At 44.1% G+C, this 22488-nt stretch overlaps 1 protein-coding gene and 1 long non-coding RNA gene across 3 annotated transcripts in view; both read right to left on the bottom strand.

The window, feature by feature from the left end:
* The window catches only part of SIPA1 (signal-induced proliferation-associated 1), a 494221-nt gene that overhangs the window by 346338 nt on the left and 125395 nt on the right, over positions 1–22488 (bottom strand). The window lies entirely within an intron of this gene.
* On the bottom strand, positions 4885–5402 carry LOC143942057 (uncharacterized). The gene is made up of 3 exons (XR_013264664.1): positions 5359–5402; positions 5091–5253; positions 4885–4992 (listed from the first exon to the last, which is right to left on the bottom strand). It is a non-coding gene; the product is annotated as an uncharacterized LOC143942057 (long non-coding RNA).

Here is a 22488-nt window from a genome sequence, read left to right as displayed (position 1 = left end):
GGGCTTAGGCCCCTTTCACACGGGCGGCTGTTCTGCCGCAGGAATCATGTTTATTTTTTTCTACAAAATTCAAGGCTCCAGGCACAGCGATCAGCTGCGTTTGCACAGTGCGTTTACCAGCGTTTACATGCGTTTACATGCGTTTTTATGCGGTTGCGTTTAACTGCAGTTTTTATTCCCATAGCAACCCTTTTATTTATTTATGTTTTTGTTCCCTGGAATGTACCCATGATGCATTGCAGTCCTCTATATTTAAACCTGTTTCTTTGTTCTCTGGCTGAGTGTGTGTTGGAGTTTTGCAGGAGTGGAGAGAAGTGCTGAGTTTTGTGCCAGTTTTTTTGAAAAATGAATGCAAATATGGGTAGTTTGCTTGCAATGCTCATTTTGCTGATGATGAGGATGAAGAGAAGAAGAGCGATCCAGAGTAGGCGACGTCCTCGTCGTTACTGGGTCCATCCCCTAACGTCTCAGCGCCTATCGATCGGCTACTTTGCCCTCATGTTCGGTGAGCTGAGGACTCATGGGGACAAGTTCCACAATTACACCAGGATGTCGGTGGCATGCTTCGATGAGCTGTTGGGACTTGTTAGAGGACGCCTGACCAGAACCACGACCAATATGCGAAGAAGCATTAGTCCAGAAGAACGGCTGTTACTTACGTTAAGGTAGGTTTTCCATATGTTGAACAAATGCTTAAATTCATGTACATGCAGGCTTAGGCAATATTGGCAATAGTGTGTGTGTATGTATGTATGTATATGTATATATATATATATATATATATATATATATATATATATATATATAGATGAATCTATGACCTAATCTATATCACAACAGCGATTTTTCGCACATTACTCCCATTACCATTATTTTTTATCCTTGAAAACTATCTATCGTGCCTTGCAGTTTTATTTTTTGCAAATAGGAAACGTCATCAAATTTCAGTAGTTTCTCATTATGTAGGTGAGCTCTGAACACAAAGGCAGAGTTTTGCATTAACAAGCAAGGTACCACCAAATAATATTTTGTACTAGACCAACCCACCACCAGGCTTCCTGTTTGGATGCCAGCACCTACTACCAGAGCCGAGGGATGTTTTATCTTTGGGCTGCAATGTGTTAAAAGTCATCAGCTTATATAGATGCTGATGTTTATTTGTTACCATGTAGAACTCCATATGTATATTGATTTTTTTTTTAATTTTATTTATTTTACTATATTTTATATTTTCTGAATTGTTATCAATTTTGTATTGCAGATACCTTGCCACTGGTGCCAGTTTCACCTCCCTCCATCATCAATTTCTGATGGGAATTTCCACCGTATCCACCATTGTGCATGATACCTGTTACGTCATCTGGGAAGAACTGAGAACATCAGTCATGCCGGAGCCAACATCCAGTCTGTGGGAGGAAATAGCGGAGGAATTTTGGGAGAAGACCAACTTCCCAAACTGCATTGGGGCATTAGATGGGAAACACATCCGGCTCATCAAGCCTCCAAAATCCGGTTCGCGCTTTTTCAATTATAAGAAATACTTTTCTATTGTGCTTCTGGGACTCAGCGATGCAAATATGAAGTTCATCGCTGTGGATGTTGGAGCGTATGGGAGTTCTGGAGATTCGAGAATTTTCAGAAATTCCGTAATGGGGCGGCGTTTTCAACATGGCGAATTTCAGGTGCCACAGTCAAGGCCTCTCCCTGGTACTACTGGACCAGATCTTCCACTTGTAGTGCTGGGAGATGAGGCATTTGCCTTATCTACGCACCTGCTAAGGCCCTATACCAGGCATGGTCTCACTGCCAGGAGGCGAATTTTTAACTATAGACTCAGCAGAGCTCGAAGAATGGTGGAGTGCGCATTTGGCATTTGCGCTGCCAAATGGCGTGTTTTGATGACAGCCATGCATCTGGAAGTTGAGCATGCCGTCAATGTGGTTCTAGCAAGTTGTGTTCTCCACAATTTTTTGAGGGGTAAGGAGATCGTGGCCACCGAAACCCCTGTTTATGAGGAACCCATAGGTCCTGTTACTGGCACTCGTCCAAGTAATCAGGCCCTACAAGTCCGTGAACATTTCACTGATTATTTTTTGAGTGAAGATGGACAGCTGCCATGGCAATTGGACTATGTATAAATTTTTAACCAGTGTTGCATGTTTTTTTCATCACATATTTCAGGTTTTTGTGTCAGTTTTCACGTTTGCCTTAAATAAAGTAGTCGACAATTTTCAACAATTTAAATTGTTTTTATTTCTATCTTTTGCAATGCACAGGGTGTATCTAAAAAATTTAAAAACATTACAAAAACATTGAATGCTTGCAAGTATAGAAAAATGTTTTTTAATTCCTTTGGAATATATATATATATATATATAAAATCTCCTTTTAGTTTCAAGTATTGAATTTCAAGTGCAACAGATAACGAGTCCACAAAATATCCCCCACTACCCCCCTAAAAAAAAAAGGTTACAGTATTCCTGCACTGCACAGGGTGTATAAAAAAAATAGAAAAACCTTACAAAAACATTGAATGCTTGCAAGTATAGAAAAATGTTTTTTAATTCCTTTGGAATATATATATATATATATATATATATATATATATATATATATATATATATATAAAATCTCCTTTTAGTTTAAAGTATTGAATTTCAAGTGCAACAGATAACGAGTCCACAAAATATCCCCCACTACCCCCCCAAAAAAAAAAAGGTTACAGTATTCCTGCACTGCACAGGGTGTATAAAAAAAATAGAAAAACCTTACAAAAACATTGAATGTTTGCAAGTATAGAAAAATGTTTTTTAATTCCTTTGGAATATATATATATATATATATATATATGTATATATATATATATATATATATATATATATATAGATATATATATATATATATAGATATATAGATATATATATATATAAAATCTCCTTTTAGTTTAAAGTATTGAATTTCAAGTGCAACAGATAACGAGTCCACAAAATATCCCCCACTACCCCCCTAAAAAAAAAAAAGGTTACAGTATTCCTGAAGTGCTGTAAGGCCCCTTTCACACAGGGCAGATCAGTAATGATCCGTCCCGTGAAGATCCGCTTGGTCGGCAGGGATTGTTCCATTGTCCATTGTCCCCACTGAGCCGGTGGCAGACAGGGCTGTCCCGGCACACTGTGCCCTGTGAGCTCTCTGTTCTCTTCTATGGGGATCGGAAGAGCATGTACCATCTGTCCGTGTTCATCCAATCCGCTCTGCAGACGGCTAGAAAAATTGGATTTCCCTCCGTCTACAGAATCGGACAATTGCGGTGGCACCCGATATCGCCCGCCTCCGCAACAGTCCGATTCTGCAGACGGAGTAAAAACCTATTCTATCCGTCTGCAGAGCCGATCGGATGGACACGGACAGACGGTCCGTGCTCATCCGATCACCATAGAGGAGAGTGGAGAGCTGACAGGGCGGTCCCTGCACAGTGTGCGGAGACCGCCCTGTCCGCAGCCGGCTCAGCGGGGACAACGGAGCAATCCCGCTGAGCGAGCGGATCATCACGGGGCAGATCATTACTGATCCGCCCCGTGTGAAAGGGGCCAAAGATGGGCACTAAGTGCGGTAAACAGTTCTGAAATATTTGGCTAGATGGAGAAAGTGCAAAAGATGTCGCCATGTACACTCCACTGTGTAGATGGGGTAATCTCCCACTGGGCCAAGTCTCTCAACCTAAACAATGCTAGCACCCAATCAGAAAGTTCAGGTATTGTGAGAGCAAGTGGGGCCAAGTAGCAACATGTATAAGCTTGGGACAGTGGGAGATTCTTCTGTGCGTACAGTTCAGTGTACATGGAGGAATCTGGGGTTTGTTGTAAACATTAGTTCGTGTAGGTAAAACATTAAGTAGTGTAGGTAAAACATTAAGTAACATTACACAACAAGAAAAATACAACCGTCATATCACTGCCATAGGAATACTATAAGTTTTCATATATTGAATAATTAGGGTTACGCAGGGAAGAATGGCTTGGTTCACTGCCAACATCTATGGGTGATCCTGAATGGGAAGATGAGGGTGAAGACACTGGGTGTGGCTGCTCATGCATCCTTTTGTAACCAGGATTAGACGGGTAAGATGTATACAGTGGTGGGGGTCCTACATAAGGGTTAATGGCAGATGTTGTGTCATGGCACTGCTGACTGGGCATTGGTCTACTGAAAGAGCCACTAGGTGAATTAAAACCCATAGCCCATGGCTGAAATTTAGGATATGGGCGTTGCTCTTTGCAAGCGGACACAATATACGTTAAATAGGCATGTATATCACCCCTGACCTCAGTGCGCTTATCTGCAGGAATCTCCCTGATTACACAAAGCAACATTCTTAAAAACATAACATCTGGGTCTGAGATGTTGAGGAATTCATCATCTTTTGCCTGGTTTTGTGATTGGTTTCTCATTTCTTCAATGATACGGTTGAAATATTCTTCAAAAGGTGTCTCTTGTTGAGTACGTGTTCGACGGGTGGTAGAAGTAGACCGGACTCTTCTATCTGGATTTGCCTGCAATATTATAATATATAGATTATGCATCTGATACTGAGGTCACACTTTAGTGAACAGCATATGATGGCTTGTACAAATATTGCAGCACCTGTTTAGAATAGATCACACACAGGTACTTGTTTTGTTGCAAAAACCTGATCCCACTGAAGACCTCCAAAGCCAGAAGAACAAGTCACACCTTGCCCAAAAAACAAGTCGTTGTTGTTTCTCCAACATTTGTGCCAACACCAGCTGCCTTTTCAAAATGTAAGTAATACGTCTTTTGTGGACAGAAATTGTGACATTTTTAAAATACATACCGCAGGTTCTTGAGTGGATGGATGATATTCTTGGGATGACACTGTCTGTGGTTTCTTGACTGGTGTCAGCGTCTCCTGATGGTGATGGCGACGAACTTTCGCGCCTTGCGCTTGCTCTCACAGGGACACTTGACACAGTTCTAGGTAACAATAAAGATTACACGTTTAACAAAAAAGTGAACATGAATATGGCTTTACTGGTCACAAATCACTAAGTAAAATAAATGGATATACTTACGTGCGCATCTCAGTGGTGCGCCTCAAAAAAGACAAAGCCTCTGCATGGGGGTTAGGCCTGCGACGAGTTGAGGGTGCTCCGCTTCTCTCCGCAGCCTTCTCTTCGTTGACTTCTTTTTTGTAACGGTCGCGCAGGGACCTCCAACGTGTGTAAACCTCCTTTCCTGCAATATATAAAAAACATACAATGGCCTGGTCATTAGGGGGTAAAATCTTTACTAGGATGCATGTGTACCCTGCTGCATAGACACAACAAACCTTGCACTCACCTCGGTTATCCTGTTCAGTTGCAGACATCTCGTCCCAGTTCGGTGAGACATATTTGTAGACTTCCTCCCACTTTGCTCTCTTCAGCACTCGGTCTGCATATCCTGGGCATTCTGAGTCCCATAACTCTGGTCGGGCTTGCACCAGTGCGATGATGGCCTCGTGTGAGATGTCTCTTGCCGCCATGCTGTCTTCTCCCCTTTCATCCCTCTCAACTTCCTGTGTCATTTCCCAGGTACACCTGCTGTATAGGATGTGCTTCCGGGTTTTTTTTTTCTTCTTTCACGCTGCTGGCCGCAATTGACACAAAAGACTGCGATTACCTGCGGTTATGTGCTTATAGCTGCGCTACATCGCACCTGGACGCATACAATTCTATTTTTTCTATTCGCACCGAACCGCATGTAACGAAATCGCCGCTAAACGCTGTGTGTGAATGGGGCCATAGGAAAGCATTGTGTGCTTTTAGCTGCGGTAGAAATGAAGAAAATCCGCAGCTAAAAGCACCATTCTATCCGCCCGTGTGAAAGGGGCCTTAAAGATTTGCTTTCCTTATGTGGTTTCCTTATGATGTATGTCGACATTACTGTGGTTCCGTACTAGAGCCATCTAGTGGCCGAATATGGGTAACACACCTGTTTTATCATTTACCTCAGAACAACCTAAAGACTTGTACAGGAAGTGACTGTTTGGATTCTGAAGGTTGACCTCGTTACCCAGGAGTTCGTGTGTGACCTACCCATGAACACTCTCTTATGCAGTGCATGCTGGGTAGGGGATATAAGGGACAGCAGTGGCCATTTTTGGTCGCTTGGGACCACGCTGCCTGCCTGAGCAGATCTGTGAGGAGGTTTCCGGGAGACCGCTGCAGACAGTCACCACGCATTGCAAACCTGCTTGTTTGCAAGGTGATTTGACGGAGCCTGAGAGCTGGTTATCAGATTGACGAGGCCCAGAGATGCTTATCGGAGTATCGGAGGACTAGACTCAGTCAGCGGAGTGATACAGAGCATCTGCCCAGCTGATACAGAACAAAGCTACAGTTGCCGGATCAAAGTCATCACCCAGAACTCCGATCCAGTTGGTGAGCGGGTTACGGCCCACCGTTTGTTAATTTGCTGCACAAAATTAGACTCACTTACAGGCCTCGCTGGAACCTGTTGTTCCACGGAGGCTTAACAGAGCAACTGACATTGAGCAGGCTTTAGGCCTACTTCACTTTAGTGCCCAAGCGTTGTGTATACGTTCTTGGAGTTATACCTGGAGTACCTTAAGCTAACTCTTACCTACCTTTTGGATTATAAATATCTCTAGCTAGCGAAGAAAGAAGATACGGAAGAGAGTACTTTAAGTGAGGCCTCATGTATAACTTTAAAGTAACGGGAGCTCCCAGATTTAGATACATAGAAATATATATGTATCTTTCATATTGTATTTGTCTGTTGCTTTATATTGTACTGACATCCTACGTTGGGATGGCAGTACAATTACTGTAGCCACCTATTGAAATATTTTACAGTAAACAATATTTCTGGTTAAGTATCCAGTTGTGTGGCATACTGTTTTTTCTCACCAGGTGGAGCCAGTGGATCCTGAGGGTACAATACAGGTACTTTGCATTGTTGTATATTGTACTGTATTACATTGCACCACAGCTGTGCCAAGGGGATTGCGTCAAGTCAGTGGGGTTTCTAGGTAGAGTGCTGGCCCAATCAAAACCAGCAGCTCCTTCGGGGGTTAGTGCTACATTACAGGGATTACTAATCTTAGTGATCTTAGCGAGTACTTCTTTCCAATAATGTACAATTGCAGGGCAAGCCCAAAAAAGAAAGAAGTGAAAGAAGTCCTCCGGCTGGTAGGGACTATGGAATTTTTTATTTATTTTTTACTAATAATGGTGGTGATCAGAGGTTTTTTAGCGGGACTGTGACATTGCATCGGACAGATTAGACACTTTTGACATCATTGACATTCCTACAGTGATCAGAGCTAAAAAACAGCCACTGATTACTGTATAAATGTCACTGGCAAGGAAGGGGTTAACATTAGGGTGTGATCAAGGGGTTAAGGGAGGTGTTTCTAATGCCCCGTACACACGATCGGACTATCCGGCAATTTGATCGTGTGTGGGCTCCAGCGGACTTTTTCTTCCCAAAAGTCTGGCGGAATTTGAAAGAAGACTTGACTCAAAATTGTTCGCCAGACTCGGCTTTCAAGCGGACAATCCACTCGTCTGTATGCTGGTCTGCCGGACTTTCCAAATGAACGAACTTGGCGACACACGAACTAAAGTCCGATCATTTTGAACGTGACTTCAGGTACGACGGGACTAGAGAAGGAAGTCAATCTCGCCGCCTCCATCAGCGAGACTGACACCTTGCGAGCCCCATCGCCTGGTATGGGTTTTAAGGGTAACCCTTACGCCGAAAAACGGCATGGGGTCCCCCCAAAGTCCATACCAGACCCTTATCTGAGCACGCAGCCCGGCCGGTCAGGAAAGGGGGTGGGGATGAGCAAGCGCCCCCCCCCCTCTTGAACCGTACCAGGCCGCATTCCCTCAACATGGGGGGTGGGTGCTTTGGGAAAGGGGGGCACCCTGCGGCCCCCCACCCTAAAGCACCTTGTCCCCATGCTGATGAGGGACAATGGCCTCTTCCCAACAACCCTGGCCATTGGTTGTCGGGGTCTGCAGGCAGGGGGCTTATCAGAATCTGGGAGCCCCCTTTAATGAGAGAGCCCCCAGATCTCGGCCCCCCAACCTATGTGAATGAGTATGGGGTACATTGTACCCCTACCCATTCACCTGAGGGAAAAAGTGTCAATAAAAAAACACACTACACAGGTTTTTAAAGTAGATTATTAAGCAGCTCTGGGGGTCTTCTTTCGACTTCAGGGGTCTCTACTGACTTCTCTGTGCTTTCCGGTTCTTCTCACCAGACTCCTCTGCTATCTTCTGCTCTTTTGCCGCTCTTTTTCTAGTGAAGGAGCCCCGCTTTCTCCTTCGTCGTCGCCGTCCAGGGGTCTTCTTCCAACTTCAGGGGGTCTTCTTCCAACTTCGGGGGTCTTCTTCCGTCTTCTCAGCGATTTCCAGTTCTTCTCAACCAGGCTCCTCCGCTATCTTCTGCTCTTTTGCCACTCTTTTGCTAGCAGAGGAGCCCAACTTTCTCCTTCGTCATCGCTGTCTTCTTCCTTCTTCTTTTCTTCTGCTGTAATGCTGTGGACATGGTGCGCGGCAACTTATATAGGCATAAGGGGGACTTATGCCTATATGTGCCTATATATGCCCGGCATGCCCCGGGTCTGTGATGTCATAAGGGGTGGGGTGACCATGTGACATCACCCAGTGATCACCCAGACCCCTTATGTCTATATAATTCGCCACGCACGTGTCCACGGCATTACAGCGGGAGAGAGCGTTGTGTCAACATCGGAAGAAAGGAAGAAGAAGAATATGGCGACGACAAAGGAGAAAGCCGGGCTCCTCCTCTAGCAAAAGAGCGGCAAAAGAGCAGAAGATAGCGGAGGAGCCCAGCGAGAAGAACCAGAAAGCGCGGAGAAGTCAGAAAAAGACCCCCAAAGTCGGAAGAAGACCCCAAAGTGGGAAGAAGACCCCCAAAGTCAGAAGAAGACCCCGGACGGCGATGACGAAGGAGAAAGCCAGGCTCCTTCTCTAGCAAAAGAGCGGCAAAAGAGCAGAAGATGGCGGAGAAGTCAGAAGGAAACCCTGAAGTCAGAAGAAGACTCCCGGAGCTGCCTAATAAACTACTTTAAAAACCTGTGTAGTGTGTTTTTTTATTAACACTTTTTCCCTCAGGTGAATGGGTAGGGGTACATTCACATAGAGTGGGGGGCCAGGATTTGTGGGCCCCATTAAAGGGGGAACCCGGATTCCGATAAGCCCCCCGCCCGCAGACCCCGACAACCAACGGCCAGGGTTGTCGGGAAGAGGCCCTTGTCCTCATCAACATGGGGATAAGGTGCGTCCATGTTGAGGGCACACAGCCTGGTACGGCTCAGGAGGGGGGGGGGGGGGCTCGCTCGTCCCCACCCCCTTTCCCGACCTGCTGGGCTGCGTGCTCGGATAAGGGTCTGATTTGTTAGTGTATTTAAAAGGGGTAGTACATCTAACACTTCTTTCTCCACAGACTAACAATGCTGCTGTCCAATTCAATTCATTCATCCAGAGTGGGGGCTAATACAGGAGGTGTGTTTACTGGAAAGATCACCTGGTGAAAACAGAGAAAAAAAAGCCTAAGGCTGGGTTCACATATGTGTGAATTGGATGCAGTTTTCACTGCATCCAATTCACATGACATGTGAGTGTGACCAGCTCTCAATGGCGCCGGTTCACACATGTCTGAAGTGGCTGCGGCGTGGTTTTCAAAAGGGACATGTGCATTTTTGGGTTCGGTTCAGGTGTGAATTCAGGCAAAAATTTGCACTTGAATTGTACCTGAACTGATGAACAGAAACACACCGGACCCCGGGCTGAAAGCTGCACATATGTGAACCCAGCCTAAAAAATTAAAACTGATGAAGTTGATCTAATGATTGGTAAGCTGCAATATATTCCATTTTTGGTTTTGTGTTTATTACTGAGTTAACATTGCAATGTAAGGATATGCAGCTATTTATTGCTATGGAGAATCCAGCAGCACAACCATAATAATGTAGCTTCTAAAAATAGTAAAAAATAATATATATGACTCTTTCTTTATCTTTAAAGTGAATGTAAGCCTTTGTTTTATTGTTTTTGTTTTTTTATAACAAACATGTCATACTTATCGCCACTGTGCAGTTCGTTTTGCACAGAGTGGCCCTGATCCTCTTCTGGGGTCCATCGGTGGCTCTCACGGCTCCTCCTTGCATCAGATAAACCCCTAAGAGAAGCGCTTTCCCAGGGGAATACTGTGCGGTGCGCTCCTAAGTCCAGCATTTGCGTCCATAGACATGAATGCCGGACTTAGCCCCACCCACGGCGCCTGCATAATTGGATTTGATTAACAGCAGCGGAACCCAATGGCTGCACTGCTATCGATGTATCCAATCAAGAGCCAGGACCCAGTGCAAAGAGTGAGAGCATGTCTCCGCCATGGGAATGAAGGGGCCCACGTAAGTAAAATGGGGGGCTGGGGGGGGCGGTCACCGACAGAAGTTTTTTCACCTTAAGGCCCCTTTCACACTGAGGCGCTTTGCAGGCACTAAAGTGCTAAAAATAGCGCCTGCAAAGCTCCCTGAAAAAACTGTTCAGTGCACTCCAATGTGAAAGCCCTGAGGGCTTTCACGCTGGAGCGGTGCGCTTGCAGGACGGTCAAAAAAGTCCTGCAAGCTGCATCTTTGGAGCTCTGTAGGAGAGGTGTATTTACTGCTCCTAAAGCGCCCGTTCCCATTGAAAACAATGGGGCAGTGCTCCAAACCTGTCTGCGGGTGGTTTTAACCCTTTTTCGGCTGCTACCGGGAGTTAAAACTGCCCTGCTAGTGGCTGATCAGTGCCGCTAAATAATATAGCGCTGCTTTACTGCCAGCACGCTGAGTGCCCCAGTGTGAAAGTAGCCTAACGCATTGAGGAGGGTTTTTCTTTTGTTATTTTAGAAGATTGGCTATATCCCTACTAGTCTGAAAAGAAATAGAATGAGCTGATTGGACTATATCGACTTGAGTTGCATGCATACGAAAGTAACGAATAGAACAAAATTAATTTTGTGTTATGATTCAGAGATTCTGATGAATAAACCTCCATTCAACCCAAACACAATAAGTAGGAATCATTGTATTTCACTTTTTTCCATGTTATATGTAGGGAATTTTTTTTAGTAATGAAAAATGTTAATGCAAAAAGAATCGGCTGATTATCCAACAGTCAGACTACCACGCTACTCTCATCTGAATATAATGAATGAATCCGAATGAACACATATTCATTATGTTATTAAATTGAATTAATTTCCTTATTTACAACTGACTTTGTTGAGCCATGCACATACGAATTAAATGAATGGTCTCTCAAGTTCAAGCCCAATACAAAAAGTATCTTATTGGAATATTCAAGCTATGCTCACTGGAATAAAAGCAAATGGATCTGTATCAATTCGGATCATTCGTTGTGTCATTACATTATTTTGGATGCTTGAAATAAGTTAACACTGACATACATCAATGTATCCAATCAAGAGCCAGGACCCCGTGCAGAGAGTGAGAGCATGTCTCCACCAAGGGAATGAAGGGGCTCATGTAAGTAAAATGGGGGGCTGGGGGGCCGGTATCTGACAGAAGTTTTTTCACCTTAAGGCCCCTTTCACACTGAGGCATTTTGTAGGCGCTTAAGTGCTAAAAATAGTGCCTGCAAAGCTTCCTGAAAGAGCTACTCAGTGCACTCCAATGTGAAAGCCCTGAGGGCTTTCACACTGGAGCTGTGCGCTTGCAGAACGGTCAAAATAGTCCTGCGAGCTGCATCTTTGGAGCGATGTATGAGCGGTGTATTTAACGCTCCTGAAGCGCCCCTTCCCATTGAAAACAATGGGGCAGCGCTCAAAACCTGCCTGCAAAGTGCCACTGCAGTGGCACTTTGTGGGCGGTTTTAACCCTTTTTCGGCCACTAGTCCTATGGATATGAATAAAAGCAAATGGATCTGTATCAATTCGGATCATTCGTTGTGTCATTACATTATTTTGGATGCGTGAAATATTAACAAAAAGCCCAAACTATCGTATCATGTAACCTGAAAAAACAAATTAATGTGAATGAATTCATTGTTTTTGGTAAAATTTATTTTGTATTTGTTAAAATTCATTACTATTGTGATTATACATCTGAATACCTCCGAATCTCAAAATCATGCAAATTTTGTCGATTTCGATTTGTAACAAATCGCACGTGTCTACGCTAGACAACCAATTGAAAATATCACAGTGTCCTAGGCAGAGATGTGAACACTTCAAGAAGGACCTTCCCATTTTGCGGTCCAAAACAACAACACTCTGACTTTATTGTGTCACATGACATAGATTTAAATAAGTATTTGGGACATTACATGTTTTTTCTATTAATTAGTTGATTAGATTGAAGGGGGTAAGGGCTTCCAAAGTAAAAAGTTCACTTAACGTCTCACTAGGTACGTTTGCAAGTTTTAAGTCATCTTGGTCAGAGCTTACATTGGACTTAAAGTGGTTGTAAACCCTTTTTGTTGACTTTTACCTACAGGTAAGCCTAGAATAAGGCTTACCTATAGGCAGTGGAAATATCTCCTAAACGTGCGTAGTTTAGGAGATATTTCACTTGTAGTGTGCCGATGTCGTCATTGGCACATGCGTTGTGATGAGACGGACCACCAAGCAGTTTCTTCCCCCAAAGTGTGCCATGATTGATGGCACATAAGTGACGTCACGCGACTCCAGCCAGTCACAGAGCCAGAGTCCGTGTCACCGGAAGGAAGAAGGGCGAAGATGGACGCGACCTGCTCAGGGGACAGCGCAGGCTTCGTTTGCAGGTAAGTGTTGTATAATGGGCTAGTATGTGATGCATACTAGCCCATTATGCTTTTCATTTGTAGGCCTTGCGGGGAGCAAAAGAGGAAGTAAAACCCATCAGGGTTTACTTCCTCTTTAAAGACCTCTTTCCCATCCGACTTCAACAATACTGGTGCTTGGTAGTTTGTAGATCAGGCACCCAGAATTGCATTGAAAGAAAGGGAGTGAATCACATTCTTGCAGTACTGGTTACAGCCAAATGGACAGTTTGGGGTGATGAAGGGAAAATTAGTATAGCAAAGACGTCAGTACATTTTGGGCATCTTATATGTTTTTAAGCCCTGTTTCGAACATGACATGATCTGAGTTGCCTTAAATTGGTATTAAACCCAAAAGCAAACATTTATTATATTGCAGCTTACCAATTCTTAGATGTGATGGCTGCATGAGTTTTCTTTTTTTAGGCTTCTTTTTTTTATTTTCACTTGGTGATCTAGCCATTAAGCCTGTTGTTTTTCAACAGAATAAGCTGTCCCGCAGAGATAGCAGTTAGAGGGTTTAGACAAACCATTTAACACTGACAGGGGTACATACAATGATCAGCTTTTATTTATTGAAAACCTTTATCCCAAAAGAAAAAAAAATGTTGCTGTAACTGTTTAAACAGTTTTAGCTTGAGTTTAGATTCAAATTGTTACTGTATCTAATTCTGCTAGTCCATCTAACACTCCCCTCCCCCACAGACTGACAATGCTGCTGTTCAAAGATGCCCCTGTACGCCTTCATTCAGACTGGGGGCACTCTAGTACAGGAGGTGTGTTACTGACCAGATTACCAGGTGAAAACAGAGGGAAGAGGCCTAAAAAATAAAATCACTCCAGAGACCACAGGTGAAGATTGATAAGCTGCAATATATGAAGATTTTTTTTGGGGTTTAATACCGCTTTAGGCCGGGTTTACACTGGAACCGGCTGCTGTGCGTCCCTGTTCCCCATTTCAGGGATGAATCAGGGCCAAATCTATGCCTGAATTCAGCCCTGAAACGGAGCCAAAGACGCACAGCGTTTCTGTGCAGTGCACTCCACAGCCACAACAGATATTTGAACCGGTCACATTTTCCTGCTATGCGAATTGGATGCGGGAAATGCTGCATCTAATTTGCAGAGGATCCCGGCCTGAATGTTCATATTTGAACAAGTGGACACCTCTGATGCCAGCTTATCAGTGGGAAAACAATAGCAAGTTTCAGGCCTCTCCAATCACTGTTTCTCCTAATGCCGCATACACACGGGCGGACTGTATGGCGTACTTAGTCCGTCGAAACACATTTCAGCGGACAGTCCGCTCGTGTGTGGGCTTCAGCTGACTTTTTCAGCGCGCAGTCTGGCGTACTAAGTATTTCGGATTTTTCCAAATTCTGTCCATCGTACTTTGGTTTCAGCGGACAATCCGCTCGTCAGTAGGCTAGATCGACGGACTAAGAATGGCGCATGCCCAGAAAGGATTTACACGGCGGAAGGGTGCTTTGCTGTGTATTGGACTTCCTATTTCTAGTCCTGTCGTACGTGCTGTACACGTCATCGCGCAAGCTTTCGACGGACTGTTTGGGTATCCGTGTGTGGTCAAGTCCGTTCAGTTGAAAGTATGACGGACTGTCCGTCGGATTGTATGACGGACTAAGTACGCCATACAGTCCGCTCGTGTGTACGCGGCATAAGATTTCGCAAAACAAGCAGTGTTTGCAGGTGCTCATAGGCTGGGTTTGTGCATTTTATTACTATGGGTATTTCATATATTATATCACAGGTGACAGGTTACATAGTTACATAGTTAGTAAGGTTGAATAAAGACACCAGTCCATTCAGTTCAACCTGAGTGAGTTTCTACAATTGTCCCTATCTCTGTACATTGCACACTCATATCGGTCCCTACCCTCAAGGAGCCCACAATCCAAGGTCCCCATTCATATACTAGGGCCAATTTTGGACAGAAGCCAATTAACCTACCTGCATGTCTTTGGAGTGTACTTAAACAAAAAGGATAGCAGCTGACATTGTCTACCAAGACACACCAGAAATACAAAAAGCCAGCACGACATTTAAATATACTTTATATTAATGAATTCTCACAAATTTTTGTTGCCCGTCTGCTTTTGCTTCTTTAAGATATTTTGCTTAGGAAATGTAGTTGTATTTCAATGGACTGATGTTATACATGGTAAATATTGGCTCAATACTGAAATCATATGATCTACTGTAAGGCCACACAAGAAAACAGGTTAGCTACATAAAGCAGGAAAATACACAAAATATTATCTTGAATAGTCACAGACGTGTCTAAGAGACAGAGAGACGCTAAGGCTGTATGAGACACAGGAAAACACCAAAAGCTTGTGGTTCATGAGTGGCAGAGGTAGAAGAGAACTGAAATTCTAAAGAAGTACAAAGGAGGAACAAACATTTTAACATACATATGCAATATATTAAAATAACACTAAATTACAGTAATAATAATTTTATGTCGCAGAAGGCAAATATACAGTTTTTATTTTAAATGTCTGAATTATATGAATCTCCCTACACACAAGACATACACTGCCTTGAAAAAGCATTCACACCCCTTGACATTTTCCACATTTTGTCATGTTGTATTTTTTTGTGGATTTTATGTGATAGACCAACACAAAGTGGCACATAATTGTAAAGTGGAAGGAAAATGATAAATGATTTTCATTTTTTTTTTACAAATAAATATCTGAAAAGTGTGGCGTGCATTTGTATTCAGCCCACTTTACTCTGATACCCATAACTAAAATCTAGTTGAACCAATTGCCTTCAGAAGTCACCTAATTGGTAAATAGAGTCCACCTGCATGTAATTTAATCTCAGTATAAATACAGCTGTTCCGGGAAGCCCTCAGGGGTTTGTTAGAGAACCCTAGTTAACAAACAGCATCATGAAGGCCAAGGACCACACCAGACAGGTCAGGGATAAAGTGGTGGAGAAATTTAAAGCAGGGTTAGGTTATAAAAAAATATCCCAAGCTTTGAACATCTCATAGAGCACTGTTGAATCCATCACCCGAAAATGGAAAGAGTATGGCACACCTGCAAACCTACCAAGACATGGCCAGCCATCTAAACTGACAGGCCGGGCAAGGAGACCGTTAATCAGAGAAGCATCCTATGGTACCTCTAGAGGAGCTGCAGAGATCCACAGCTCAGGTAGGAGAATCTGTCTACAGGACAACTATTAGTCCTGCATTCCACAAATCTGCCCTTGATGGAAGAGTGGCAAGAAGAAAGATATGTGTGGCAGAAAACTAACACTGCACATCACCCTGAACACACCATCCCCACCATGAAAGAGGGTGGTGGCAGCAACATGCTGTGGGGATGCTTTTCTTCAGCAGGGACAAGGAAGCTGATCAGAGTTTATGGGAAGATGGATGGAGCCAAATACAGGGCAATCTTAGAAGATAATCTGTAATGCAGCGTACACAACATTTCCTGATGGGAAATGTTCGACGTGAGCTTGTTGTCAGAAAGTCCGACCGTGTCTATACTTCATCGAACATTTGCTGTCGGAATTTCTGCCCACAAATGTTTTAGCGCAGGTTCTCAAATTTTCAGCCAACTTCACTTTGTTCTTTGAAAGTCTGATCATGTGTACACAAGTCCTCACACCAAAGTTCACGCATTCTTGGAATTAAGTACGAGATTTTTTAAATCTTTCAATGCAACGCATTCTCTTCTTTAGAATACTAGAATAATGAAGTTGCTTTGCTGCTGATATTCAGACAGAGTTGTGACTAGGGATGAGCTTCGAGTTTGAGTCAAACTCATGTTCGACTTGAACATTGCCTGTTCGCCCGTTCGCCGAACAGCAAACAATTTGGGGTGTCTGCGGAAAATTCGAAAAGCCACGGAACACCCTGTAAAAGTCTATGAGATTAATCTAAAGTACTAATTTTAAAGGCTTATATGCAAATTATTGTCATAAAAATCATGTTTGGGGACCTGGGTCCTGCCCCAGGGGACATGTATCAATGCAAATTTTTTTTTTTAAAACTGACGTTTTTTCGGGCAGTGATTTTAATAATGCTTAAAGTGAAAAAATAAAAGTAAAATGTTCCTTTAAATTTCGTACCTAGGGGGTGTGTATAGTATGCCTGTAAAGTAGCGCTTGTTTCCCTTGCTTAGAAGTGTCCCTGCACAAAGTGTAATTTCTGAAGGAAAAAAAGTCATTTTAAATCACTCGCCGCTATAATGAATTGTCGGCTCCTGGTAATACAGAGAGCAGTCATTGAAAGTCATTGGTAAAAAATAAAAATAAAAAAAAATGCGTGGGGGTCCCCCCAATTACCAGGCCCTTCGGGTCTGGTATAGATATTAAGGAGAACCCTGCATCAAAATGTTTATATACATGACGTGGGGTTCCCCCCAAATATCCATACCAGACCCTTTATCCAAGCACGCAACCTGGCAGGCCGCAGGAAAAGTGGGGGTGACAAGAGGGCGCCCCCCTCCTGAACCATACCAGGCCACATGCCTTCAACATGGGGAAGATGCTTTGGGGGGACAAGGGCCTCATCCCCACAACCCTTGACTGGTGGTTGTGGGGGTCTGTGGGCAGGGGGCTTATCTGAATCTGGAAGCCCCCTTTAACAAGGGGACACCCAGATTCCACCCCCCCTGTTTGAAATGGTAACGAGTACATTGTACCCCTACCATTTCACAAAGAAAGTGTAAAAACACCATTGGGATAAGTCCTATATTAAAAAAAAAAAAAAAAGATTCCAGCGGTGGTAATCCACTCTTGGTATCCTGCAGTGGGTGATCTCTTCTCCTGGGTCCAGCGATGGATGATCTCTCCTCTCTAGATCCAGGGTCCAACGATGACCAGCGCAGCGCATCCTGTCTCTACCGGAGACACTGCGGGAATCCCAGCAGCCTGACAGGTCTCTTAGCTGTGGACTGGGCCACCCGTCACGTGACCCCGTCCCCCTCTGATATAAGGGGAAACTCGGGCTTCTCCAGTGACGTGCGGGTGCCCCCCCCCCCCCCCCCCCTCTGATGTAACACAGGTTTCCCAAGCCTTTATAGGCTAGATGAAGGGTCTATTCCAAGAAATGACCCAAAAGCAGGGAGATTGTTAAATCTTAAAGGGAAACACAGTTCCACTGCCCAACACCATTTTTGGACCTGGAAGGGGTTCTCAGTCTGCAGAAGCTTCTGTTCAAAAGCTGCCTGCAGCAGTAAATGTACAATGAAAAAATCCAGCAGTCATTGCCCTATATCATTGCTGTTCACTGCCCCCTTTGCGCATTGTTTATACATAGGAGTGCCAATGTACAGCCCTTTGCTAGGTAGTGGTGCTGTACAGGCACTCTCAATGCACAATGGAAATCTCCCTCAGTAACCTGGAGGGGACAATCTTTTCCAGATCCCTATGATCTAGAAATTGAGCCCAGTACTAGAACAAGTGTTCCGGCACTGGGCTCTGGGATACAGCCTGGATCTTTGGTACACCAGGACTTGAATGCTGGAAATCCTGGAATGGTGCCGTGGAATCTGGGATTTTGGGAGGTGTGCACATAAATCACTACCAGGCATTTGTGATAAACAAGTTATTTAAGAATAACGATATGGCTGAATGATCAGACACATAACTATAACTTGCAGCTTACTAAACAGGTGCAAAGTTGGAAGCAATAATTCAAAACAGGTTGGGGATGGCAAAGAGCATGCATACAATGCAGAATAACACCAAACAGATTATGAAAGCTGCACACATATGGATTCTCCATAGCAATTACTCAATCAGTGTAAGATATGGCTGCATAGTATAGCATATAAGAAGTCCAGGGTAGTTCTGATAACAGGCAAACAGCTGTGGGTTATCCAAGGCCCAAAGAGCCACCCAACTGAAATTAAAATACTCTGGTAGCAAGCCTGGTCTTCGTGCTATTAGGCTCCTGTCCACATGCCAGTTCTGGCAGCGTATGGTCTTTTACTTGGCTGCAGATCATTTGCTAAGCTACCTCTTCTTCATCAGACATGGGCACTCAGATCTGTTGAGCAAGGGAAGCAAAGAATCCTATCATACCTGTGTATGTCCAGGAATTCAGGGAGTTGTAGGAAAAGGAGTTAAAAGGACCCATGCCTGCATCTGAGAATGGTGATAAAATGGGCATTCCACTACACTGATATGCACCACTAAGGGCCCTTTCACACGAGCAGACTCTCCAGTCTCCTCTATGGAGCAGCGGGTGTCAAGTGACAAGGCCAGGGTGTCCTGATGACAACGGATCTGGGGTGTAAATGGACTGGCAGTCCGTTTACATTGACCTCCCATAGAGGAGAGTGGGATGTATCTGAGTCCGCTCTGCTTAGCGGACACAAACCAGCAATCCACCTGCTCAACAGCCCAAAAGTGAGGGAAACCTCTGCCCTTCCTGTGACAGTCATATATCTTTCTGCATACATTAGTGGCAAAAGAGAACTGGTTAGAGATGGAGCCAATGGAATGCATTCTGAAGTTCACATGCCTGAGGAATAGAAATGTTTACTTTAAAAAATGGCAGAGGGCATTGATGAAGCTCAATGAAGTCCTAGTAGAAAATCAGATTTCAGTTCACGTATATTAGCTGTAGCCAGACTGCGACTTTAGTCATAAATGTTGTGATCTAAGAACCCCTGACTGTGATGCCAGAAAGTTAATCACAAATGCAACCTCTACAGAATCCTTTATTCCTCTCACGAAAAAAAAAACTATTATAAAAAGAAAAAATCAGTAATAAAAGGTTTCCCATGGCCACCAAACTAATTCAAATCTGATTCCTCAAAAGGGCCCAAACCTTTATTCCGTGGTCACATGATAAATATTTAGCAAAATTTGGGAGCCACACAGGGCTCCTTTATCAGGCATGTGAAATCTGAATGTGACTGATATTAAAAAATAAAACAGTGGGTGCCACAGCGTCATTTTTACAAAGGTTAAAAAATGGTTTACATATTTCTAGTGTTCACATACTCCTCTGCTATTGGATGGGATGCATACCAGCAGAGATTGGGTGGCAGTATCCATCATAAGAATTGGGATTCTGTGCCTGGTCTGAATGGGTTGTTCCACAAGAAAAGTCAGCCCCAACACAGTTTAGTAGAAGAAGATACAGTAGATATAAAAAGTCTACACACCCCTGTTAAAATGTAAAAAAACTAAGACAAAGATAAATCATTTAACAACTTTTTACACCTTTATTGTGACCTATAAACTGTACAACTCAGTTGAAACAACAACCTGAAATCTTTTAAGGGGGAGGGGGGTAAAACTAAAAAACTAAAATAATATTATTATTTTATAACTGGGGATGTAGCTGTGTTCAGAATTAAGCAATAAATGACACAGTGCCGAATCGCAGAAAATGCTCTGGTCATTAAAGGGGTAAAATCTTCGGGGGCTGTAGTTGTTAAGGTGCCTCTGATGAACCCCGAATAAAGTTCGGCTGTTCTAGTAGGTCTTTCCTGACACTTTCTTGGTCTCATCCTTCTGCAAAAGTCAAGGTCCGCAGAGGGCTTCCAAAGCATCAGAGGGATCTCATTGTTAACCACTTGCTTACTGGGCACTTAAACCCCCCTCAGTCCCAGACCAATTTTCAGCTTTCAGCGCTGATGCACTTTGAATGACAATTGCGTGGGCATACAACACTGTACCCAAATGAAATTTTTATCATTTTTTCCCCACAAATAGAGCTTTCTTTTGGTGGTATTTAATTACAGCTGGGAGTTTTATTTTTTGCTAAACAAACAAAAAAAGATGCAAAAAAAAAAAAATCATGTTTAATAGTTTGTTATAAAATTTTGCAAACAGGTCATTTTTCTCCTTCATTGAAGTGCGCTGATGAGGCGGCACTGATAGGCTGCACTGGTGGGCACTGATAGGCTGCATTGGTGGGCACTGATAGGCTGCATTGGTGGGCACTGATAGGCTGCACTGGTGGGCACTGATAGGCATAGTTAAGGCGGCACTAATAGGCACAGATAAGGCGGCACCGATGGGCACAGATAAGGTGGCACTGATGGGCAAAGACGGGCACAGATAAGATGGCACGGATGGGTGGCACGGATGGGTGGCACTAAGGGGCACTGATAGGTACCACTGATAGATGGGACTGATGGGCACTGATAGGTGGCACCGATAGGTGGCTCTGATAGGTGGCACTGCTGGGCACTGATGGGCGGCACTGCTGGGCACGGATATGTGGCACTGGGGTGCAGCACCTTTGTTGAGGCAGATTGTGGGCACTGCTGGGTGGCACTGTGGGCACTGCTGGGTGGCACTGTGGGCACTGCTGGGTGGCACTGTGGGCACTGCTGGGTGGCACTGACAGAGGGGACACATTTTTTATTAATGTGGCAAAGCAGGGGGCAGGTGGGCACTGGCAGGGGGCAGATGGGCACTGGCAGGGCTGGCCGTGATCGGGACTGATGTCCCGATCACGGCCGCCTGTGATCGGCTTTTTCTTTTTTTCCTCGCGCTGTCAGCGCGAGGAGGAATAATAGCCGATTACCGGCTCTGTTATATCACATGATCAGCTGTCATTGGCTGACAGCTGATCACGTGATAAGGGGTCGGGATCGACCCTTTGCACGGATCGGTGATCAGGCAAGTCTCATAGACTCGCTGATCACAGAGCGCGCCCCCTCAGGGGGAGCGCAGGCCGCTCGTGCACGGGACTACGTCAATAGACGTAGTCCTGGAAAAGGAGATCCGCGCTGTAGCCGTCAACCGGCTATAGCGTGGGTCTCAAGTGGTTAAAAGGTATCAGTCAGGAGAAAGGTACAAAACAATTTCCAAGGCATTAGATATACCATGGAACACAGTGAAGACAGTCATCATCAAGTGGAGAAAATATGGCACAACAGTGACATTACCAAGAACTGGACGTCCCTCCAAAATTGATGAAAAGACGAGAAGAAAAATAGTCAGGGAGGCTGCCAAGAGGCCTGCAGCAATATTAAAGGAACTGCAGGAATATCTGCCAAGTACTGGCTGTGTGGCAGATGTGACATCAATCTCCCATATTCTTGATATGTCTGGGCTATGGGTTAGAGTGGCAAGACGGAAGCATTTTCTTACAAAGAAAACCATCCAAGCCTGGCTAAATTTTGCAAAAACACATCTGAAGTCTCCCAAAAGCATGTGAGAAAATGTTTTATGGTCTGATGAAACCAAGGTTGAACTTTTTGGCCATGATTCCAAAAGAAATGTTTGGTGCAAAAACAACACTGCACATAAAAAAAAGAACATCATACCTGCCGTTAAGCATGGGGGTGGCAGCATCATGCTTTGGGACTGCTTTTCTTCTGCTGGAACAGGGGCCTTAGTCAAGGTAGAGGGAATTATGAACAGTTCCAAATACTAGTCAATATTGGCGCAAAACCTTCAGGTTTTTGCTAGAAAGCTGAACATGAAGAGGAACTTCATCTTTCAGCATGACAACGATCCAAAGCATACATCCAAATCAACAAAGTAATGCATTCATCAGAAGAAGATTAAAGTTTTGGAATGGCCCAGCCAGAGCCCTGACCTTAATCCGAAATCTGTGGGGTGATCTGAAGAGGGCTGTGCACAGGAGATGCCCTCGCAATCTGGCAGATTTGG

This window comes from Lithobates pipiens, unplaced genomic scaffold (genome assembly GCF_037356315.1).
Source record: "Lithobates pipiens isolate NorthernLeopardFrog02 unplaced genomic scaffold, aLitPip1_a1.2 Scaffold_10, whole genome shotgun sequence".
NCBI lineage: Eukaryota > Metazoa > Chordata > Amphibia > Anura > Ranidae > Lithobates > Lithobates pipiens.
The sequence above is the reverse complement of the archived record's forward strand: the minus strand, read 5'-3'. Positions and strand labels throughout refer to the sequence as shown.